Below are 26,221 nucleotides of genomic sequence, written 5' to 3'. Positions count from 1 at the left end.
TACGGAAGGATTGTGGTACTCTTTTAGAGGAAAAAAAAATCATTATTCATTGCATTTATATGGCACAAATTTCCCACAAATATAACTGAGACAAACACATCCAGTTAATATACCAAAATATATAAAAATCAATACATTTTGATTAGATAGATTAAAATCAGTAACATATATCCAAGTTCAATACAGTTATGCAATCCTGTCAAGTTCAGTTTAGTGTGCCAGTTAAGGTTTCTATCTTAAGTTGAAGTTGTTGATGTGACTTTCCATTTTGATGTGCTTTTCGTATTCAAAATTCAAAACAAATTTTTAACATTTCTTTTATTATCACCATGCGAATGAAATCTCTTACAGTTCAAGGTTTCATCGTTTTCCATGAGATTAACATAAATTGTGATGTGTCTCCATGCTCATTAAAAATGTTATATGCATAGGGTGAAAAAAACAACTTATGTATACATTTTTTGATTGATATTTTTTATGTTCAGTATGGAGAGGGCAGACGTTTTAGTTTTTCAGTTTCTCTCAGTCACTATTAACATTTGCACAACAGCTAGTGCACAACTCAGAACAATTAATACAAACTGCAAAATCTAGATCTCGCCCGAAACGTTGGCTGGAGATGGGCACCAGCACCCCTCCCGACCCCACTGAGGGAAAAAGGGTGCAAGAAAATGGATGGATGGATGCAAAATCTAGATGATGACCTGCAAAAGCTTGTCACCAGCTCAAAATGTTCAGTTCATTCCTACAAAGCAAGCATTCGTGTCAATAAAAAAGTCGGTTGTCATCAAAATGAAAAGTCCTGACACCAGTGTTTACGTACAATATATTCAAATGGCTTTTGTCATGTTTTCATTATGATCTCTCACTCTGGAAGTGTTTTCCAATGCAAAAAAATAAAAAATAAAAAAATCAGATCTTGGTGGCACTACCTGAAAATGCTCAAAACAGAACTATACACTATTTGCACAGCCATTTGAAATCTACAGTGAGGTAAATGGATGCAAGACATTGAATGTGTTTGACTCCATTTTTTGTAGCATATGCTCAATTCAATTCCAATTTGTTCACAGCAAATATGGAAAAAAAAACACCTTTGGGTAAAACGGTAAACAATCTAATCAGTCAAAACTGATACAACTCAGGAATGAGAAAAAAATAAAATAAAATTGACAGATTTCATATGTAATCACTCAAGCAATGAAATTAGAACAATCCAGCATTCAGAAGTGTAGTTCATTCTGACAGACTTAAGCAAATGATGATGTTATATATCAGAGGATAATTGTATGGAAGAAACTGTTGTAATTGCAAATTTGTTGAAAGGAATGACAAATGGTGCTATGATGAGTACAAATAAAAAGCGGAAGATGTTAACTTTGGACATTGAAATTTACATTTTGTGAAATTACTACTGTACTACTACTACTTTCAATGTTCATTATAAATTGAAAGAGCTGGAGATGAGCACCACTGACCATGCAAAGATCAGGCAGGTATAGAAAATAGATGGATGAATAGATGGGTCAAGACCAACTGCAACTTTGAATGGGTTGAAGTGGAAACTTAACAGCAGCATTTTACAACATGAATATGGTTCAAAAATCTAATCCAGAATAATTCATTCTCTTCACTTTTCTACATCAATCCTCACTAAATGTCATTTAAAAACACATGAGGAGAAAAGGTGTTGTTTTGTGACTGGGTTGTGTTTTCTTCTTTCTTTATTCCACTTTCAACAATTAAAATTTCAACAAAACCAATACAGAACACGAAAAAACACAGGCAAGACAATGTGAAATAAAATGTTCTGTCAAACAAAACAAACACAATAGGTGTTCAAACAGGAGCGGCTCTGTAAGAGTGAGTGTGTATGGTTGGGGCTTATCCAGTCCTGCCTCTAAAATACATGAGAATGAGAGGTTATTTTGTGAGTGGGCTGTATTTTCCTCTGAGTTGTGAGGTGTTGGTGCTTTCAGACAGCTTCCTGTAGGACTTGTGATCAACAGACAGTTGATTTCTTAAACTGTATGACCTCATTTTCGGAGCCACTCTCCTATAAAAACCTTCCTCTGTGACATCCAGGTCTCAAGCCTCGACTTCTACATATATGACATGGAAAAACAGACTGTCTCTGCATGATGGAATCAGACTGCCAGACTGCCGTTTTTAATTTTGGTCTCATCTGGAGCAAAATGAATCTACTTTGTAGCTTTTGCTTTAAGTGTGGACCCAGGGTTCTGTTCAGAAGCTCGAGTTGGCCAGCCAATGTATGGGAATTTATTTCTTTTCATTTATAAGTTTTGAAATGGCAGCAAACAACTTTTCTTTTATGGCTAGGGGAGCCCTGTTGATCACCAGGGACTGTAGAAAATCACTCTGACATGCCTTTGAGCTGCATTGTTCTTTACATCTCCTCCGCTCCGTTTAAAGCACAGCATGGAGAGTTTTTTTTTCTTCTGTGCATTTTGATAGCAGCTCCTTTTGCAGGCCTCCCTTTTTGTTGGACAACCATTAAGATTCCCACAGTAACAAAAGAAGTGATTGGCAATCATTTTCTGAGTCTGAGCTGTGTGTAGTCTGAGGCTGCATAAATATTTAATTCCCAGAAGCAGAAGAACAAAACTTTCTAAACTTTGAGACTTTCTCTGCCTAAGTGGAGCACGGTGTGGCTCAGATATCCCAGATTTCCTTGCATGTGCATTGATTGATTGATGATATTTTGACCTCCTCTGCTCCCTCTACTGTGTCAAACATTTCAGCATGGTGGGAAGTAAAGCTAGTAACCTCATCTGTTCAAAATGTGAATATTTAACTTTTAAAAATCTGTGAAATATGCACTGTTCTACTCAATAAGAGGATCACGGACGTTGCACAAAGGATATGAGGCTGCTGGTGCTGCTGTGTTGTATGAAATATTTGAATACATTTTTCAAGCAATGTTTAGTGGAGAAAACCTCATGTTGCTGAATGAAGAGAAATACAAAGGGAAGCCTCTCTGAAGGAAAAATAAGTGTTAGGTCACCCTGACACCGTTGCTCTGCAAGCTTGTTCTCAAAGTGGCACAAGCGAGGTGCTGCAGATAAGTAGACACTACATCCTCTCATCACCAAATTTGCTTCGAGCAAAGAATTGTAATGAGGAAATGACAAAAATGTCATTTAAATTATCATATTTTTAGGTATTGTAGTTCACTTTTATCAAGTCTGATTTGGTTTTCAGTACTGTGGTTCACTTGGGAACAGAGTCGCAGTTAAACATGAATATTTTTACCATGATGTTTTGGAAGGCTAGATCAACATAAAGATGTCAACTTTAGTCTCAATGGAGAGTTGCAGAAACCAAAAACAGATACAAATGGAAGAATCAGGTGAGAGGGTAAAGAAAATGCTTTTAGCAACAGAGAGTGGATGAGTACCAGGAGAAGCAGGTATGGCAATGTTTAGATGATAATTTCATGCAAATTGCTCTCTGGATTGATTATTGATCAGAAGAAAAAGAAAACAGCATTGCAGGAATTCATTTTTTCAAAAAGCAATGTCAATATTTCAGGAAACAAAGGAGGTCACAGTGATCCACAGTGCCAACGAGGCAGAAATCCCTCTTTACTAAGCTCTAAGTAACATTTTGTGAAATGTAGGCAAGCCTTATCCGAGCATTGAAAACACAAATACCCTGAAAACGAAGCTCCGGTCCTCATCTCCAAACAGATTACACCTGTCTCTAGATGCCTGCACTGTCTTCTAAATACTAATCAGATATGCTTGTCAGATACGTTCACACAGAGGCCTCTGAGATCATCCGGCAGTGGGCTGCACAGCTGCAAGCAAAAAAAGATTTCCTTGTGCAAGAACTCAACACCTTCTTTCTCTCGACATTTTGCAGTTGATACGAGTAACTTTTTAAATAAAAGTCGACAGTCAGCAGTCTGCAAACATACATCAGTCTTCGCAAAAAAACGTAAATCTCCATTTTTCTTTTGCAGTCTGAAGAGATTTTTCTGTTTCTGAGCTCAGTACCTGCATAAATATCAGAATTGCATCACGTACTGCGGATCATCAGTGTTTCCCAGCGGTCTTGGTGATGTCTTTATTGATGGCACTTATCTCAGCCTCGGGCTAAATGCATTCATTGGAGACAACTCTTCAACATGAGTGACAGGTTTAGAGGCAGGCCCTCGACCAGCAGAGGAAAAATGACTTAAATGGTGCCTCAAGGTGAGTAGATTTGTGCTGCAGAGTTTTACATGTTAAAACCAACTGCAAGAAATACATGCATACGGCCTTGTTGGTACGCTAAGACATTAGAGACGTGTAAGGCAATGCTGCGCACATATTTAAATTTCAGAATTAATTGTTGAAAGCTCCTTTTTGGTAAGTAAAACAGCATATTAATTATTTAATCACCTAATTTAAGTCAGTGATGTAAGAGGTATTGGCTGATTTTGAGGGGAAGTTTAGCTGCAGTCCCTGCTAACTATAAAGCAACTCGCAGAACAATGTGGCTGAAGATCCCATTAAGTCTTGAAGATTTGCCATTTACTGGGATCACCTGTGGGCAAAGGAACAAATGCCCCAGAGGGACAGCTACAGGCACCACTGCCTGTGCGTTTTATGTGTTTGTTAATGAGAATGCCTCTCTGGCTGGGCTTAAGGGGACCAAGGTGTGAGCCACTACACAGCACCATGCCTAACAGATGCCTCAGCAATGACAGCTGGTGAGGCAAATGGTGTAAAGTGCAAACATTCAAGGTAATTACAGAGTAATTATTTTGCATTGCTACCATATGGAAACCCACCGAGTGTCATATATCTTATTTTTAATGGTTCAGTTACCGGGCCTAGCTTCTCCTCAGACAGTATATCATGGTTTTATGCTTTGCAAAGCTTCTCCATAAATTCCTTTCTTAAAAACTACCTGAACATTTGTGAAGGACAGAATTGGGTGCTCATTTCAGTGCAAGGCTGGCCCTGCGCCTCACACCCAGATAGATGAGTCAGTTATGCTAAACAGACTGCTCCCAGATGGACAAATTATTCATGTGAGCCTTAACTTCTGTCGCAGTGGGAGGAAACAGGATGTACCATCGTGCTGACTGCAGGTTCGCAGCTTCATCAACAGGACATGGCAAGGTGCTGCCGCTTGGAAAAATTAGGAGAAATAAATGATCCTGTTATTAATCCCCTATGGAAGCCCAATAAGGCAGGCATTCTATTTTATAAGCCACAAAATATTTTTTTTCACGTAGCCTTTTTTTTAAAATGATGTTTCCCCTTACAGATGTTTAATTTTTTTGCTCTGTTGTCATACTCAAAGGCTACAGATGATGGAAGGAAATCAGACAAAGCCAGCCTATGTTAAAACAAAGTGTGTTTCAAATTAGGATTAAGATAAAACCTATTTGCCATTGCAAAAAGCTAATGCTCTGAAACACCACTCAGTGAGAATAAATGCCATTTTGCAACAAAGCCCTGTGCTACAACATAAGTTAGTCATTCTCTAAGTTTGTAATATGATGGTTAAACTGTAAACAAAGTAGAAACAGAATTCAACACTTAGTATTGAATCAACACAAATTTATAATATATATAGAGACCTTTAAATAAGCCATATGTGTGATGTTGGTTTCTCAGCAGTATAAACAAGTTATAAAGCCCATTGTTTTTTTTTCCTTGAACACTTTACAGCATAATAAACATCCAGATTAAACCCTACTGTCCAGTAAACAAGAGCTAGCATTGTGCTAATGAGCAGCTAATGTTCAAAGTAACCCATCAATACCAGAAGCATTTAAATTAGCTTAAAGCTAATTTGCAAAAACTCTCATGTAGAACAAAACGACATTCAACATCAACTCACCATGTTGGGCAATGGTGAAAGACGTAAGTAAGAAGTAGTTTTGAGGTTAATTTAGCTTGCTTGCTTCAGCTGACAGCAACATAGACCACTTCTGGATTTATGTCTTGTGACAAGTCAATGTAAATAAACAATAGAGTCCACTAGTGGCACCCAACAGCCTGGACCAAAGAAAAGTTATGGGCAGAGCTGACAGAGTGAATGGAAGCAGGGCAGCACACAAACCTGACTCAGTAATTTCTCTCTGGAGTAACGGGACAAAAGTCAGGCAAGGTATCGTGAGAAGCCCAAAACCTTTGACCCAAGTCAGACAGCATAGATGGCAACTCTGATATTTAAGAACATGTATTCTCTAAAAAATATCAATTATTGTGGCATTTATCAAATAGAAATAAACAAATAAGTTTGGTCTTATTCAGTAAGCGTAGAAAGTTTTCAAGTGAGCAAATTCAGCTTAAATTGACAATTAAACCTGACTCCACTTATTTTTTAATTTAAGGTCACCCTGCTTTAGAACTGAACTTCCCTTTCAGTGACCAATTATACTCTTAAAAAGTTCTGCTGTTTCTCATGTTTACCAATGAGGTTATTTTATTATTTTTTTTTTTTACATCAAAAGTGGACATAATGAACACACCGCATCAGTCCAGTGATCCATTTTTCACACTTCTAGCAACAAAACCTCCTGTGAGAACAGCTGCTATCATTGATCTTACGAGGCGTAGCTGGAGCTCCCAGCTCGCTGGGTTTTTGATGTTTCTGCGGTCTCTCCACACTGCTGCGCTCCAGCCTCCCACCCGCAGGGCTGAGGAATCACCTGCTTCGCTGAAACCAACACATAATCACTTATCTACACTTGTCATGCTAGGGACGCTACCTCTGCAGCTCTTTGCTTTTAGATCTTCGCTGATATTTTGACCGCACTTCCCTTTTGCCCTAAAACAGATATAAACAAGCAGCTTTCCTGCTGGGGAGGCAACGACTTTCAGCTAAATTTATAACACAATGTGCGCCGAAAGAAGCAGGCTTATGTTGTTTTTTTTTATTATGCCTTAACCTTTATGGGTTGATTTTCTGCCTTTATTTTCATACTCTTCTCTAGGTAGACAAAATGAAAAACATGTTTTGAAAGTGCCACAACCTTATAAATGACTAAGTTGCTGAAGGAACATTTAAAGTTATGAAAGCACACTTAACTTTGAAAGCTATTAGATGCTTCAGACTAACAGTAAACACAGCTGCCTCAGATAATTGCAACAATTCTATGAAAAACATAATTTTTCTTCAAGAAGCACTTAGAATTTATTGTAGCGGAAAAGGCTGGCTCCAACTGTGAAGGTTTTGCACAAATGTCGTCATTTGCAAATCAATATGAATACCTAATATGTTTTAACTACAAACCATCATCTACATTTTTTCCCCTCTAGCAAGCAGGAGTAAACAGAGCATAATTTATTATTGAAGCAACAAGAAAACACAGACTTTATAAGCAACTTGGCAACAACTTTATAAAAAAAAATATTTATTAGTTTTCCATAGCCCGCCATAGTAAATGGGTTGTCATTAGAGCAACGGTCGCCTGGGGGTTGATCTTAATGGAAAAATATTTGTAATGATTCATTTCACCTACCATACATGACATGTCTGGTCTCCTGCAAAGCTGCAATGTTTGAATCATCTGAATTCAAGTTTTCTTCAGCTTCCCTTCTTGTACTTCTTCATAAGTTTGATAAAAGATGCATGAAGAAGTTAACTTTTCATAAAGGATTTTAAAAATGGCCTCAAATTGGATTCTGGGACCCATTTTCGATAACTGAATAAACCGGGACAGTGACTGCAGATACATTCTGTACAAAGATTGCAGAGATTCACCTTAGACATCAGTTTCAATGTTTTGGATCCTTAAGGGTATATCTGAACCATTCCTTCTCCAGAGTTAAATGAAACAATTTTTCTATAATTTACTGGGAAAATTTGTGTCGGATGGTTCAAACCCGAGTACAGCTGAAGTGCTTGTTTTGTTTGTTAATAAAAACACAGGATATCTTTTTCAGAATCAATTCTGATTTTCATTGAAGTTGTTTGCTATACAATCACTCCACTCTGAAATGCTCAAAATGAACATGATGAGGGTAAGTAAACATTTTAGTGACAGAAGTTCAGAAAACAGTGTGGACTCATTGATATGCTGCAATAAACTCATGGTAGAACTATAGGGACATGCTAAAAAACCTAATTAAAGACAGATTAATTAATCATAGCTACATTTATGGACAATTACCTCTGGCTCATTACAACCCATCCAGTGGAAAAATGCATGTCTTGATAATGTTTTAGTACAGCTTAAAATTCCTGCATAAGTTGCTTTTCAAGCTCTGCCACAGTTCCTCTTGTGGAAAGTCAATCGTATCTGATGTGGATAAAGAGAAGACAGTGAGAACCTTGATGCTAAACTCTTAATAATTAAGCAGTAATTCCCGTAGTCCTCATCTTTGCATTAGTAATGCATCAACATGAAATGGTTGATCACTCAATGTACGATAGCTGGCAGGTGAGTGCAACATCAAATAGACAGTCATGTGAAGTCTGCATCACAGATGTGTAATGTTGTCTTTCTAGTGCAATGAGCCCTTAAAGTGTCCAGGAATTTGCAGAGAAAAACATAGAAACAGTCTAAGCCTCCCATCTTTCCAAAGAAATAAAATGACATCCTGGAGGATGATGAGCCAAAAAGAACATTTTACTGGAGGTAGTTTGGCTTTTATTCACTGCTTTACTAGAAAGTACAATTGAAAAAAAAAAAAAAATAATGCAGTCATGTGAAAAACTCAGGACGTGTCAGTTTTAACAGTAATGGGGACTAAATAACCTGTTAAAGCCAATTTGATATCACACACAGGAGCATCAGATCTTTTTTCAAATTATTATTTTTAGCGCATTATTGAGTACAGACTGAATGAGGTGATGGTGAACACTGGTAAACAGCCATTACTGATCCATATGCAACTCAAGTTAAATTCATGTTAAATTTTCCTCTATATATTAGAGTGATAATTGACAATGTCGTAGCCCCCCACAATAAATAATGATCTGGAAAAAGTATATAGAAGCCTACTCTTCTTTTGAGGGCTTAACTCAAAGGACAGGTAAAAAAAAAGGTTATGTGAGAATGGACAGTTCACTGATGTGAGAGCTTTCTTTGTTTTAAAGTAAAATGGTGCAAATATTTCAATCTGTACCTGTTGACAGGTGAGCTGGACATGGTCTGCAGTGTTTCATCTCACATTTATTGCAGTGAATACAATAGTAAAAACTTTCTTTTAGAAACTAGATTTTGCAGTAGCTATTGCTAGACAGTTAAATATGATGGCCTGACATCACCTTCCTCTAGCAGTGCTTTTCTAAAGGCGCTGTAAAGTTTCCACATTCCTAACTTTATGCAAGGCTGCCATCCTCTTAAAAAACGATTTCAGCCATACTTCTTCAGAATGTTAGCAACCTAGTGCTTTACTTCTCCAAAGCAAAGAAACCCAAAAGCAGAAATACGCTGATAAATGCACCTATAAATATTCATATCAAGAGATGGCATTGCTAACCTGTTAGCAGATTATTGCTCATCCACACCCGAGCCGAAACCTTGAGCTGCCATGTCATTGGTTTCAATTTGTGCGTCTGGATTCCTGACAAGTTTCCAATTTTCCCCTCTCATTTTTATCCTGTCATTCTGCAGCGCCGGAAATGTTCATAAGCGTCAAGTTATTAAAATGACAGACACATTTCACATTAAAATCTGTAACAGATTTGATGCTGAATAGCTTTGAAAACGTCGCGGGCCCTTTTCCCTTCATTAACGATTGGATTAAAATGTTGATAAAACACTGACTTGTTCTTTATCAGCTGGCAGGTGTGGAGGGTTTGAATTAATGTGGATCAGGAGTCACGCTGCCTGCATGGAAATTAATCAAAAGTTTCTCGGAGAAGACATGAGTCAATGAATCAGTTCGTCTAGTCCCGGACGCCAAGTCCTTCCAAACACAGAAGGACACAGAAAGGACAGCTCTACTTATTTTCTTCTAGTTCTCTTTCATTTCCTGAAACTAAACCCTTTCACTGAATGTGAGAAAACCCAGCGGTTAACTTTGCTGTCTGATTTTGCACAATTTGTTTAGCAAAGAAATCATTTGAGTAATAATGATGTGGTTCTTCTTTGGCTCATACTTTTTCCAGTTACATTAGAGGAAGTATTCACATTAACAAATGACCACTGACAGCTGTTGCACATGTATTAATAGTCCTGGGAAAAATGAACTTTCGGTCCTCCTCCAGTCTGAAGATACAGACAAGTTTAGGCATTAAACACATTTTTTTGGGAACCGTTTCTGCCTTGTATGTATAATGCCATGTTTTCGTGTCTTTCCCATTTTCAAGAGTGGGCCTATTTATAACAGGTATAATGTTAGAATGTACTCTTATTAACTTAAAATTAGAAACAACAACAATCCTTCAGTTATTTTTTAATCAGGATTATTAGGGTGCCAAGTGAGAGTTTTTAAAAATCATTATCACATATTGCCTGTGGAAAAAAAGGGGGAAGGAGCACTTAAAAATGCTTCATACTTAGCATTATTTTATGTTGCAGACTAATCACTGTAATATAGCTAAAAAGCCTTTAACAATTTAAATGCATTAACCATTATAGTTATTAGTTTGATGCATCCTAATGGCCGACAGAGAGAAATTATAATTTTCTATCCCAACAATCAAATAAAATGACTTACATTAATAAATGATAAATAAATGAGGCCTGCTGCAGGCTTTCTAAATATTTAGACGCCATATCTGATTGATTAAGTCACATACATTTTCCAGATGGCAAAAAAAAAAGATGCAATAACTTCTTAAAAGAGTTTCCCACTTCTCAGTTTAATATTTCAACCACCACTTGAATAAAGTGCCAAGGGAAAGACACAGGGACTGGGGAGGCAGGATATCCAGCTATCTTGATGCGTTATTTTTCTATATATATTTTAGCATTTTTGTTTTTGTTCTTTTGTTGTGTTTTTTCTAACATTTGTCTTGTAAACATGTTTTCTGATATGCATTGTTTTTAAGTTTGGTTGCCGTGTTTCATTGGATGGGTAAGTATTTTTTACCTCTGGGCCACTGTACGCATTCTTCCCTCCCCCCTTTTTTGTTTAGTATATAAAAATTTTATTGCATTGCCTCTGACAGCTTATATAAATTTCACAGTTATTTCCAGGTGTGTAGAGGAAACAACCAGGGGCAGAGCTCCTCACTGTGGCTCAGGTTTTATTACTCGTAATGCTACTTATGCCATGATTCTTGTGTTTAAAGAGATGCAGTTTGATATAAAACATGTCTGCCAGTTAATTTTTATACAAAGGAAAATATAAATCAAGTAAAAGTTAGAGTTGTATTGACACCAAGAAATTTCTTTGGGCAATCCTTCTTGTTTTCAAGAATAACTTAAAAATAAAATCATCGTTTGAGTTAAAAATAATACATTTGCTCATATTTCTGTCTGACCATCATCATAGAGATTAAAATATGGGATCACAGCTACTGCAGCTGGACAATTTTTCCTGAAATTGTTTATCGCAGTGCGAATTTTGAAAAACGGGAATTTTTAATGTCTCTTCTCATTCTCTGAAACCGCCTGTCCTGCTTGTAGGATGGAAAGAAAAGTATTTTTTTGTGGCGGAGGAGTCAAAGTCCAAACCACAGATTCCCCAACATTTTATTTTTATAACCAAGCACTTCGTTTTTGTTTCACGTCGTCCATTGTACAAAATATGAACAAAATTGATCGTCTGTATTTCCCTGGTAAATTGTAAGCCTTCCTAAGTGCAGCGAGTGCAACAGAAATGGAGTATTTATGTAACCAAATTTGAATCTTATATAAATACACAATACGTGTTCTCACATAAGCTAACACCCCGAGTTTCCTAAACTCAACAATAACATGGTAATGTTTATTTACAAGTGAAAAAGCAGCTGCTGATTATGAGTCAAGTGAGGCTTGTTTTAAAAAAATGACAAATTTCATGATATTTAAAGTGTAATCCACAGTGATGGAAGTAAACCCAGATTTTAGATCCACGGTTTATGCCACGGTTTAGTTCAGCCACATCTGGAAAAGGAAGCAAAACAAAATCCAAGCCGCAAGCAGTGGCCACACAGGAAAGGGAAAGCTTTGGACACCTACCAAAGAGAGCTGCCACAAAATCATCGAATTAACCAAGATTACAGTTGTAATCACACTGGAGGACCAGCAGGAATCTGGAATAGTATATCTTATATTAAAGTACACATTTCTTTGGTAATAAGTGAGTGTGGACCAGTTAAAATTTTTCACCTAGATGGTTGCAGAGCTAAAAGCATTGGATGATGCTCAGAGCGCAGAGAGAGCCAGAAGAATCCTGTTTGAGGGTGTAAAGCTGCAGCAGTTCAACAGCGCTGCCTCGAAGCAAGGCACGATGCGCTTTAATGTGATTAGGAGTTGCAGCAAAGTGGCCACAAAGGCAACAGTGCAACCTCGCACTGCTACTAAAATGCAAGTCGGGCACAAGAAAAATTGGGAGAAAATTTAAGGTGGGGTTGGAGGATTTTTTTTTAATGAAAAATATATAGGCCCATCAAACAGAGAGAGAGATGAGGGGACCAAAAATTATTTACAAACAGGGTTGTAACTGTAAATCCAGCTCAGGAGATGGGACAAGGTTTTCACAAGTGGATTATAGGTTTTACAAGCCACAGAGCGGAGGTCTACAGCCTTTACAATCCAAAGAGCCATTTAGGCTCAGTCCTGATAAATAAAACTTGTTTAGAGCCGCAGATGTTGCATAACCTTTTAAAAAAAAGCAATTTATTATTTTAACCCTTGTGTTTAGAAATGGGGTCCAACCGACCCCACACACGTAAAACTTGTATCATTTGCCACAGTCCTCTACGTTTGCTTCAATCCTCACATGGACAAGAGTTAAGAAATATCTACTAAGGGGAATTTGTTGCCAGAACCACCATTTTATTTCCATTTTTAGTTTTTAAAATAAAGGCTACATAATTTTTGCAAAAAGTGGATGGATATTTTTTTTATCTTATATAGGATGTTGCTGCAAAAAAAATAAATTAAATAATAAAAAGCACAGTTTCCAACTTGAGAAGAAAAAAAATTGACCTGAAAAATATTACTAGTTTAAAACAGTTTTAATCACTGGATTAAAACCGTTTTAAATCCCCTCTCTGTGTTTTACAAACAAAATAAAGGCTGCAAAAAGTTCATACTATGTTTTAGAGGATCTCCCTTCATTGTGTGTCATTTTCCAGTTTCCAGTTCTTCAGAGTTTGAACTATGGATAATCAATGCTGTGCAAACTTGTTACGTGAAATTAGAAGCTACAAATCAGCTGCTAAAATCATGCAACATTTGTATAGCGTGTCCCCAGCTGCTTACACCAGTTTCTGCTGCTGCAATCCTCTGTGTGAAGGCCTCAAAAAACTCTTAATTTCAGTGCATTTCTCTCGCTCACCAACCCACCTAACCAAATAAAGCATAGAGGGTGTGAACAGGGCGAACCCAATTCAAAATGAGCAACAAAATTGTCAACATCTCCCCATGTTGTGTATGTGTAACCTGAATAATTTTAAGTGGTAATAAATGTATTAATTTATTTCTCATTCAATGCTGCATTTTTTAAAACATTTTACTGTTAATTTGGGAACATCTTTTCTTATACACTTATTTTTCCCATTGTCAGACATTAAATGAGTGAAACTGGAGGTTTTAAGCAGAGGCTGATAACTCAGCATTTTTACCACAGATTTAGCTCATATTGGTTAAAACTATCAGGCCTTTTTAACAGACAGGCACTTTGAACATTTGGATGTTTTTCTTAATTATTATTTATTTTTACCCTGTCCAATTGATTTGCCAGATCATTTCTCACACCATCATTCCCCTGTAGAGTAGCTGAAAAATGTGAAATTTTTTTTTTTTTTTTTTAAAAAGAGAACATAACGTTTAGAAAGAAGTAAATGTCAGCACCTGGAGAAGTAATCCTCAACTCAGTGGTATTGATCACCAACACTGCCACGTTCTCTGTGGATGAATGGAGGCCATTTCAGGCCCAGGAGCAGCAAAAACTTTACTTATTGCCCTTTAAATTGTGACGATTCACTCTCTAATGTGCCCTGCCTGGATGCTCGGGGCTGACAGAGATTTCTCAGGGAATCAATGTGACAGACACATTTGGCTGTGGCAGAATGTGATTGAGAGGTGAGTGAATTGGGAAAAAAGTTGGAGGTCAGAAGATGGGCTCAGTGCAGACCTTGGCTCATGTGACAGATTGTGATCTGCAGAGGCAGGAAGCTGCAGGGCGGGCAATTATTCTGTCCATTTATTTCCTTTACTCCTATTTATTTAGCTGTTGTTTAGCTCTGTTGATATAAATCACTGCACAGATCCCAGTGTTCTTCCCTGGGTAATATGTTACTGTATGAGTTAATCTATAGCTATTATTTCCTATTCTGTCTCATTTACATCCAGCGCATGTCTGCCTTGCATACAGTAATAATTGTAGCCTTCACTGGTATGAATCAATTTGTGAGAAGCAGTGTGAGAGAATGAGATTGAGAGAAAAATCACACACCTCTGTCATTACCAGCAGTAAGACTTCGTAGACAAGGGCAGCAGCCTGCAATTTATTCTGAAAGGTTTCCCCACCCTGCATGGAGCTCTGAAGGTCATTCTTCAATCCAATAATATGGATGGATTAAAAGTATTTCTCAAGGTACTAATCAACGACTTATTCCTTTACACACTGTGTTCGGTAAGTGGCTGGTCTCGATTTTACTGGGTGCATTTTTCATAGGAGGATTGGTCCAACTCCTACCTCCCTCAGGCAGTCATTTTAAAACAAAGAGTAAGGGTTAGCATATTCAGTTAACATGAATAGTTACTGGATCTTTTTGCATAAACAAATGCAAGATGATTTTGGCAAAGACTCGATATGCAGTGTAGCTGATTACCTAGCTTGGAGCACACAGCTGCATGCAATATTTTATGGTACTAGTCATAGCAGATCAGCCATGACTCCCTCCATACGAAACCAAAACAATATCAAAATGTAGATTTTAATAGCAGCTGTGGTGAAATAATCTTTTAAACAAAAACATGAGGTTGTGCTTTTCTGCTTTTCTGTGTCTCAGATCATCTAACAACACAAGATGAAGATAACCTGAGAAAATACGACAGCAGTTTTCAAGGTATAATTTGGTTAATTATGAGAAGAAGTTATCCAAACCAAGCTGGCAGGGTGTGAAAATATATTTGTACATCTTGTTGAACTATAAATACGATACACAGGTTTGGTTTCAATCTTTTCGCCCTTACCTACGGAAGATCTCGAAAAGCAATCCACTACTCCCCCAGGCTCAAGAAATTTAAGAAACAAATAAGAAAGTCAATGACATCAGTCAGTCATAAAGGGGTTATGAAATCATTTATAAAGTTTTGGGTTTCCTTGGAAACGACTTAAGAGAGAAGAGACTTAAAAGCATCACTTGCCTTTCTTCAGGTAAATTCATGGTTTAACAATAAAAAAGAGACACTGGACAAAACCAGCATTCATGGGGAATCTCAAAACCACCAAAGACGATACAGAGTCCTGCTTCATATTTAGCATGATGATGCCAAAGAATTTCAGGAAAATATTCTGTCAACTGGCAAAAGTGCAACTTAATGGAAACATATGGGCAGGATTTAGGAAAACAAAATGTATCATATCAATTATTAAAACATGGCGTGATAGTGTAATGGTTTGAGCGTGCTATGCATGAATTCAGCCTTCTAGCTGAACATCCTGAAGAAGAAGGTCTTGCTACTAGTCAGAGACTTGAAGCTCAAGCAAACTTGAGGTATACAGCAGGACAATTATTACCAGGAAGTTAACCTCTGAATGGCTCAAAAACTCAATAAAATCAAGGTTTTAAATGGGCCTAGTCAAAGTCCAGTCTTAAATCTGACTGGGATGGTTGGAGGAATTAAAAACTAGTGACCTGGCCCACAGCAACAATCACAGATCAGATTAGTTTGTCATATGGAAGTTAACACAAAGCCAACAGTTCAATGAAATGCCCACCTCCGTTTTAGACGACGTTGACCTGACAGATCCATAAAAACTGTAAAATGATGTAAAGAAATGGATTCTCATACAACATGCTGAATTTTAAGAGTACTCCATATTCTGCATTTATTCTGCACCATCTCAGCGGTTTGTAGGTCTCTCTCTTGGTAGCTACTACACCCAATTCTTAATCACATACTCCTGCTATGCTTTTTGTCAGGTTACGAGTTTTCACACATTATATTGGACTGTCCAAATATTTATTTACCTGCTGGCTGTTGGAAGGAAAATCTGCTTGTTTGAAGTTTTTTTTTTTCCCTGAAAGTGTGCAAACCGTATGCTCAATATTGAGAGCAGAAGACTTGCTCTGAGCAAACACAATCATGGGAATTTGATTCAGGATTGATAACAGAAAAAACCCACAAAGCAGCGAAGCGGTATTAACAATGAACCCACATGAGCTGCAGATGGAGGATAAGCAGAGTAAACAGGCTGGGATGAGGAGAGGTGTGAAAGGCAGGATTGTTAATTTATGCATGTTAGCTTTGGAGTATTTGAAATTCGTTTGGGTCTTTCAAGGTAGTGAGTTTGTACCTCTGTAGAATAAGACGTGGTTTATTTAATAAACCCAATTTGAAATTCTTTCTAAATACAAGCTGTCCTTTTACACTCTCTGCTTTGAACTTTAGTTTACATTGCTATATTCTCACGACTCTCCCTACACCAACTTTCTGAAGTATTAAAAAGATAAAAAGTTACCTTGGGAATGTTACTGAAGTAATAAGAATGGCCTTAAAAGAGACATTTTCTGGCATCTCCCTGTATATTTATATGAAGAGAGATGATTTGGAAATGTATTGTCTAAATATACCCAAACAGAAAAGGTGTCTTCAGAGTTATTTCTCTCTTTTTTCGTGTTTAACAAAGAATAGCATCTAACAGAAAGAAGGTACAGCAGAGACACCGTCAATGCAATGTAAGCACTTGATAATAGCAGCCAAACCAGATGGAAATGTCACAGATTGAGGTGAAAATCATTATCAATTTTTGCCCGTGTGGTGAAATTATTCTGTGTTAAATTTCATTTTATCTACTTTACATGCATCTTGAAGAAAACCCCTGGGAGTCAGCTCACACACTGATTAGCAACTGTGTTTCAGAGCCATTAAGATCGTCAAGCTGCCTCCACTTACAGTTTGAGAGGTTTGGAAAAAAAAGGTCAATGTTATTATTTATTCTGAGCTTATGCTGCAGCCATTTCAAGCTTTCTACATTTTTAACCATCTTTTAACATCCTCACAGACCATTTGGGTTTTATTTTGTCCCCAATGCCTTTTTTATGGTGTTGATATAAATTTCTGCATTTTAATAATCAAATATTTAAGGTGGTAGTAAATGTTAAAATATCAGGTAGTGTTGATTTCTTTGATAAAAAAAAACAACAACAATGCTATGCTTGGTAATATGCAGCACATTGCAAAAGTACTAATACTCTTAATTTTTCTATTCTGCCAGGTTATCAAAGTTCAATGTATTTTTATGGTAAACAACCACAAATTAGTTCCTAATTGTAGTAAATCTGCATGATTTTTAACATTTTGTACAAACATAAGTCCAAAAGTTGCCTCTTCAGAAGATCCCAAATGAGTAAAAAGAATCCACATGTGTACTGCTTTCCTCGATTAATGACCAAGCAGCGTCATGAGAAGCAAACAGGTCAAGATTATGGTTGTGGAGAAGTTTACAGAAGGGAGAAAGCAGAAAGATCAGATGAGACCAAAATTTGACTTTTTGCTTTGCATGAAAACAGGATGTGTGATGAAAAACTAACACTGGGCATCACCCAGAGCACATTATCCACACAGCAAGACATGGTGATGACGGCCTCTAGCTGTTTGGAGGCTCTTCTTCATGAAGCAGAGAGAAACTGGCCACAGTTAATGGGAAGATGGATGGAGCTCACTAAAAGGGAATAAATAAAATCTGGTGGAGACTGAAAACCAGCCCAACAACCCTGAACATGCAGCTGGAGGTACTATAGAACAGACAAGGCTTAAGCAACGGGGCAATTAAACATGTTTTACAAAATTAACAGGAAACAAAAGCAATGAGCAAAAAACATCATATTGTTTTAGCTAAGTAAGGGAAAACAATGACAGGTATAAAAATAAACTACACTTCATGATGTTCCAGGTATTCAAAAGTAACTCTAAACAAATGGGGTTTTTAGACTTGGTTTAAAGGAACTAGGTGTTTCAACATTTCTGCAGTTTTCTGGAAGTTTGCTTCAGATTAGAGGAGCATAAAAACTGAATGCTGCTTTTTGGTTTGGTTCTGGTTCTGGGGATGCAGAGCAGACTGGAACCAGACGGCCTGAGAGGTCTGGAACAACAGGTCTACAATGTATTTGATGCCAAGTCATGCAATAATTTATAAACTAACAAAAGTATTTCATCATCTACTCTCTGAGCTACAGGGGGTTAGTGTAAAGACTTAGGAAGTGGGATAATGTGCTCCGTTTTCCTAGTTTTAGTGAGAACGCAAGTGGCAACGCTCTGGATGAACTGAAGCTGTCTGATTTTTTTTAGGCAGATGTGATGTTACTGTTGCTGTAATCAATTCAACTAACGATAAACACATCAACAAGTTTCTCTAGATCCTGTTGTGACATTCGTCCTTGAATCCTGGAATTGTTCTTCAGGTGATCAAAGGATGACTTTATAATTGTATTTATCTGGTTCTGAAGGTTCAGGTCTGAGTCCATCATTATGCCCAGATTTCAGGCCTATTCAGCGGTTTCTAGCTGTAAGAGCTGAAGCTGTGTGCCAACTCTAGATGGTTCCTCTTTAGGTCCCACAATAATAACTTCTGTGTCGTCTCTGTTCAGCTAAAGAAAGTTATGGCACATCCATGTTGTGATTTGGTCTATGCATTTGTTTAGTGCTTGGTTGGGTCTGAAGTCATTTGGTAATATAGAGCTATGTATCATCTGCATATGTAGATATTGAGTAGAAGGGACCCCAAGATGGAACCTTGGGAAACCCCACATATTATTTCTTTCTTCTTCAACGAGAAGATACCAATTAACACAAAGAAGTTCCTGTTATTTTTGGTAGGACAATAACTAGCCAAAGAGTCCGACCCCATTTTCCAGTCGCTTCAGTCACGGTCAGACGTTGGGATTCAAGCATCTTCTCTGAGAAGATTACAATTGCTGTTCATGTCTGGCAGTTCTTATTCCATAAATGAAATGAGTGAAACCAGTAAGTTTTGACTTAAATTAAATCAAAATATGACTTAATTTAAGTTAAAGTGTTTCATTTTGTGAAGAGTAAATTTTGCAAAGGAGGAGCCCAGGTCAGGGTGAAGGTCAGGTCATCTATAAGAACTCCATGTCAGAGCAGTTTTATGAACATCACCACCTCTCACATAGCAAATCAAATCAAGCATGCCAAATTGGAGCTGCTGCACTCCATGTTAAATCCCAGGTGTTGGTGTGTGGGCTTCGACGTCCTGTCTCATCAGAGCACAGCCAGATTCTCACGTGTTCTTAATGCTGTCATTACAACTCAGTCAATAGACCAGCCACCCTGTGCTTGGCTACGCTGAACAACCTGCAGCATCAGTGTGTGTGTGTGTGTGTGTGTGTGTGTGTGCGTGCGTGTGCATGTGTGTGTGTGTGTGTAAAAAAAAAAGCATGGCCCATCAATTAGCGGGGGCTCATCGACTGAGCCGAAACAGGCCGTAAATGGTTTGAAATACAATTGCTTTGGGTCTCAGAGATATTGAGCTGCTGTTGGGAGAAACAATTCATTTCATGGCTCACATGTGTGTGCAGTCAGTCAATAACAAAGTTGGTACTTCAATTGACAGCATGGGGAACTGTAAAAAACTGTGCCAGCCTATGCAAACGCCAAATAGCTGTACATATGGGAAAATAAACCCCAAGAATCCCACATTCCATTTAACAATAACCCAATCCAAATTTTTGCTTACTTGCAATGCAAGAAGAAACTTATGTTGCAGCGAAATCCATAACCAGTCACTGCCTTGCTGCTGTTAAACAAAATAAGGATAGCCAGTTGATGTGGCAAACTTTACTGGATTTAAGTAAGCTTATTTACAATTTCTGAACTCTGTGAAAATGTATAATTTATGAGAATTATTACTGGGTTACGCAGATGCTCTGCACCGAGTGCCCAGTGAATGCTTTTGTTTCTTTGGCCCATACTCTCTTCTTTTGTTCTGCTTTTCCTCATGTTTAATGAGATGAGTGGAATATAGTATTCCAAATTGGCATTCAGGAAATAATCAACAGAATTTTTCATTCAAATGTAGAAAAGTTTAATTTAGAACTACAGAGCTAGCACTGCTTTAACAAAAAGCATCAAATAGGAAGACTTGAAGATCAAAATGTTGAAGATTTTCCTGTCGACAGTGACACACGATGTATTGATGCAAGCAATTAGTGTGTCCAAGGAGCCTTTGCAGTACATAGTCACCATGACAACTTGATCCGGTTATGCTATAGCGCCTCACACAGCATTGATAAGGAAACATATACGGCATCAATTTGCACCACCTGATGATGCTTTCTAGCAACCTGAAAAAGCATGTAGTGCTGTTAAAGCCTCAGAGCTCAATGGTTTATGTAGGAAGAGCAGCAACATCAAAGTGTCCTCTTTAGAGCTTGCTCCAGTCTGCAAACCCTTCAAAATCTGTTTCTACATAAAGATATATATTCTTTATGTAGAAACAATATATTCAAACTTAATATTTTATTTCCAATTCAGAAAGCAGAGCTGTAGGGAACATTATTTACCATTATTACCACCACATAGATATAAAATATCTATGTGGTGGCTAGAGGGTGGCAGGGATTTTTTCAGGAGTGGCAACATATGCATATATCCCTTCTCTCTTGGTCTCTCTCTCTCTCTCATCCTCTGAGCTCGGTCCTCTACCAGAGGCCTGGGAGCTTGAGGGTTCTGCGCAGTATCTTGGCTACCTATTCTTATTTAAATTAGGTCTGTATGCTTTACTCAAGTCTCACTAAATTGTTTATTCTACTCAAGTAATGTGAGTAATGTACATGTTTGCCCTGAGAAAAGTACAAGACTACGTTATTTTGAGTAAACTGGATTTGACTATTTTTGTTACTGGAGTGAACGCTTCAGCTCAGCGGTGCACAGGAAAGTGTGGGAAGCCTCTAAAGCAGTGTTTCTCAACCTTTTTTGGCCCAGCGCCCCCCTAGCCTTTATCCAGAGAATCCAAAGAATTTGTAGGTTACTTTGCACTGACAATTATTTTATCATCAATGTTACTATTGTAGATGTTTTGAATCGGCGCACCGATTATGTTTTCCCATACACTTCAGCGCGCCTTACGCTCCTTCACCTCGCGCACATAACGGGGTAAATGTAGTGAGTTTTGCACCTAAATGTATTGGCGTCTGGAGGAGGGGGGTTGGGGGGGGAGGCGAGCGTATGTTTCTACGCTCCTTCGTGGGGGGGGGAAGGCAGACTGACATAAATCTTTTAAAACAACGGAAACAATTTCGGTATTCTGATTATTGAAATTTAAAAGTGCTGGTACCATTGTTCCATCAAACCCGTTTCATGTCGGACCACTTGCAGCACCGGTGTTAACGCTATAACATGAACGCTCTCTATCGTGGTATCACCCATGGAGGGATTTCTTTATTTAAATGGGTTCATTTTTCAGAGGGATACAATGTGAGGGTATCGTGATTTTAGTAATTACATGTTTATAAGAGCGATTTTCTGTTGTCCTTCCATGGAAGCGGGCAGCTTTCAAACGGAAATAAAACACTTTTTAATATAAATTGCTGCTTTGACATGATCACAGAACTGCCTAAACATATGTAGCCTACATAAAAACCAGACAAAGTGAATCACAGCAGCGTCATCAGCCGGTGTAACGCTGAACTGATGCGGAGCTGCGCCATGAAGCTACAAACACTGAATAGAAGAAGAGCTGCCATCGATACAGTTGCAGCCAAGCATGATTTATTGTTACACAATACAGTTTTACCAAGTTGCTCAAAGTCTAAACTGGTATTGTTGTGGATTTAAGGTGTAAAGTTTACCTTCGACTAAACGCCCCCCAAAGGCATCCCACCGCCCCCCCTTTTGTAAAGATGTCCGCCAGCGCCCCCTGCCGTCCTCTGAACGCCCCCTGGGGGGCGGTACCGCCCACGTTGAGAACCGCTAGTCTAGAACGTTTGTGGACTGGAACATTGGAAGAATCAGAACTTTTTTAAAGGCGAGTTATTCGTTTTCAGTATGTTTTCATGTTTCATGTATGCCTTTACTACTCGCATATATGGTTAAAGGTTGATTTTTCTTTAAAAAGAATGACACATAAAAGTCTTTGCAGGCTAATATGCTAATGTTAGCATGTTGCTCATGGGTCCAACATTAGCTAAGACCACCACGTCTTTTACTTGAGAGCCTTTAATGTTTTTGTCCATTGTTGTGGAAAAAAACTATTACCAAGCACTGTTCAGGTAAAATCACTCAATCAGGTTTATTTATGAATTGTGCACAATACAGAGTAGGACAATCAATCATGAAGCAATTCTGGATGGAAAGCTCTGCCAGGCAGAGACAACATGAGTCTGATATAAAAGGACATATCTACAATTTTTTTTAGTGAGAAGTGAAAAATTATCCCATACATTTTAAGAAATTACATATTAATTCAGTCATTGAAACATTATTCTGTATGATTAAACAAAATCATATACGCAGAATACGAAAAACCCACTGGCATTCATCCATTCATCCCTTTATCGTTTCACCTCTGTTAAGTAGGAAAAGTTACCCTGTAACCTCTCCTTGCCAGGGAGACGGTTATTTATATGTTTTGTCATCTTTCACAAAACTTTAAAAGGATGAATTTGAAATAATGGTAAAGTACCAGCGGGATACCAAACCGTTTTCTTCTAATTGTTTAAATAAGTAATTATTTTAATCCCAAATTATTCTCTGCAAAATAAGAGCATGCATTTCAATCCTTAAGACATCCCTAACACGATAATTATGAATAATTTTATTTTACGTTGCTTATGTTAATGACAATGTAGGTTTTACACTAATTTTAAATCCTAAATGTAAATGTAAATTTAAATCCTAAATGTAATTTAGGTGATATTAAGTCATCCTCCTATGAAAATCTAATTAAAATTGAATATAATCTCATCCTCTTTGATTTTAATATATCCCACATTATAATAAACAAGTACAATTTTAATGTTGCCCCATCTGATTCTAATGCCGACACAGAAGGGGTCTCATTCCCCCCTTCTGTGGGGTCTCATTCCCAGAAGGAACAATAGCAGACATTGAGGACAGTTACAAGTACCTGGGAATACCACAAGCAAATGGCAACCTTGACCAGGTCACAAAGAAAGGAGCCACAACCAAATACCTCCAACAAATAAGGCAAGTCCTGAGAAACCAGCTCAATGGCAAGAACAAGATCCGTGCAATAAACAGCTATGCCATACCAGTAATCAGAAACCTTGCAGGAATAACTAGCTGGCCAATGGAGGAGATAAACACCAGAGATGTTAAGACTTGGAAACTACTAACATGCATGGAGGGTTCCACTCCAAATCCAGCACCCTGCCTAGACACGAGTCGCAAGGCAGGTCAATAAGGCAGGTGATTCCTTGAGTTTTGGTTTTCTAAATTGAGGGAACCAAACCTTTAGAGAATCCTAAAGACCTTTATCGGAAATAAAGGCCCTTCTTTAAAATGCTGGACTCAAGGACACCACAGAGGCACTCATCCTGGCTGCACAGGAACAGGCCCTAAACACCAAAGCAATAGAGGCTCCGATCTACCACACCAGACAAGACCCAAGGTGTAGGTTGTGCAAGGAGGCCCCTGAGACAGTCCAGCACATAACAGCAGGGTGCAAGATGCTGGCAGGGAAAGCATACTTGGAACAACATAACCAAGTGGCGGGCATAGTGTACACCAACCGGACATTGTGGTGGTCGATAAACAACAGAGGAAAGCCGTTGTGGTGGATGTACCAAGTGATTACAACAACAGGATTACAACAACTTTATAAAAGTCATTTATAAAGTTTTTGTTGTACTTTGGTGGCCGATAGACCGCCGCACACAGCACAGTGTGAGAGCTGCTGAGTTCAGATAGGCTAATCTCAAAGCTAATCCCATAGTAGTTGTTTTACTGCTTACAAGTAAAACAACTTTTATAAACAGTCACTATTCCTCCACCGGACCCCGACATCCTTGGAGCATTAAAATAGCCGCAGTTCCGCGGTTCAAGTTCTTTAAAAATGCTGGAGTCACCCAAACCTCTTGTCCATGATTCTTTTATAAATAAAACATCCAATCAATATGAGGAAAAGAAATCCCTAATGACCAAAGTTTTATTTGTCAGCGACCAGGCATTTACCAAACCAATCTTGGCAGAAATTGGCGGGTCTACACTATCAGCTGGCGTCCGGTACTCCCGGCAAAGAGGCCTCAGGTTGCTAGGATTCACCCTGTGGAGAGCATGTGGAGAGTCACAAGCATGTAGAGCAACATGGATTCAGTATGTTAAAATTAGTGTACAAGCTGAAATAAGCCAAAATGGTGATATTAGCCTAAATGCAGCCAGACAACATGCTATAACTAGCATGTTGTCTTACAATAACTTTCTCCATATAGTGTGCTAAACATGGTTAATAAATGAACAAAATAATTTTACTCACATTAACAGTAACTACTGTTAATGTGAGTCACATTAACAGTAACTACTGTTAATGTAACACAGTAGTTACATTAGCAATGTTTGTGATAATGTTTGTGCACTGCTTTCTGATTTTCACTTTTGCAAAAATAAAAATTGTTTACTTCGTGGCACTTGGTTACCAGTAAACACACTCATCTCTTAGCAACAGATTAGCAACAAAAATTGTTATTGTTCAAAAAACATAAGATTTCTTCTGCTGTTTTGAAACTTATTTTACTTATTTTACCTTAACAAGAATTGTGCAGTTGGTGAATTTTTAAAGTAAATTTTTTTGTCATTTGTGGTAAATATATTACAAAACACACATTCAACACAAAAGTAAAAATCTCAATTTATACTTCGTGGCAGTTTGTTACCAGAAAAAACCCCGCTTATCTCTTGATACCAAATTAATAATAAGTAACATTGTTAATAAAACATAAGCTCTTTCAAAATACTGCTTATCTGCTTAGACACAAGAAATTTACAGTTGGTGAATTTTGCAAAAGTGAAAATCAGATGTTTACTTTGTGGAACTTTGTGGAACTTGGTTACCAGAAAACACGATCATCTCTTAGCAACAGATTAACAAATTAGCAACAACAATTCTTATTGATAAAAAATATAAGATTTCTTCTGCTCTTTGAAATACCACTTATTTTATACTTGTTAAGAATTGTGTAGTTGGTGAATTCTGAAGAAAAGTTAATTCTTTTTGTCATAGTGGTAAATATATTATAAAACACACATTCAACACAAAAGCTAAAATCTTGATTTATACTTCGTGGCAGGTAGAAAATGCTTATCTCTTAAAACCAAATTAATAACAAGTTATTTAGTTTATAAAACATAAGCTCTTTCGAAATAATGCTTACCTGATTAGATAGAAGACATTTGCCGTTGGCAAATTTAGCAAAAGTGAAAATCTAAAGTTCACTACGTAGCACTTAGTTACCAGTAAACACACCCATCTCTTAGCAACAAGCTAGCAACAAAAATTCTTGTTGATCAAAAAACATAAGATTTCTTCTGCCCTTTGGACATGCCACTTATTTTATACTTAAGAATTGTGTAGTTGGTGAATTTTGTAGAAAAGTTCATTCTTTTTGTCATTAGTTTTAAATATTTTATAAAACAAACATTCAACACAAAAGTAAAAATCCCGATTTATATTTCGTTGCAGTTCGTTGCCAGTAGAAAACGCTTATCTCTTAAAACCAAATTAATAAGTTTTATAGTTTAAAAAACATAAGCTCTTTCGAAATAATGCTTACCTGATTAGATACAAGACATTTACCGTTGCCAAATTTTTCTAAAGTAAAAATCTGATGTTCACTTCGTGGCACTTGGTTACCAGTAAACACACCCATCTCTTAACAGGTTAGCAACAAATATTGTTATTGTTCAAAAACACAAGATTTCTTCTGCTCTTTTGAAATAGGCCTA

General features: G+C 37.6%; 2 long non-coding RNA genes across 2 annotated transcripts in view; both read right to left on the bottom strand.

Moving 5' to 3' along the window:
* The window catches only part of LOC103477280 (uncharacterized), a 101,631-nt gene that overhangs the window by 13,483 nt on the left and 61,927 nt on the right, over positions 1-26,221 (bottom strand). The window lies entirely within an intron of this gene.
* LOC145555208 (uncharacterized) lies at positions 22,526-26,217 on the bottom strand. The gene is made up of 2 exons (XR_014091296.1): positions 26,050-26,217; positions 22,526-24,545 (listed from the first exon to the last, which is right to left on the bottom strand). It is a non-coding gene; the product is annotated as an uncharacterized LOC145555208 (long non-coding RNA).

This window comes from Poecilia reticulata, chromosome 15 (genome assembly GCF_904066995.2).
Source record: "Poecilia reticulata chromosome 15, P_reticulata-male-v2, whole genome shotgun sequence".
Taxonomy (NCBI): Eukaryota; Metazoa; Chordata; class Actinopteri; order Cyprinodontiformes; family Poeciliidae; genus Poecilia; species Poecilia reticulata.
Note: the sequence above shows the minus strand (reverse complement) of the source record. Positions and strands in the feature narration are given on the sequence as shown.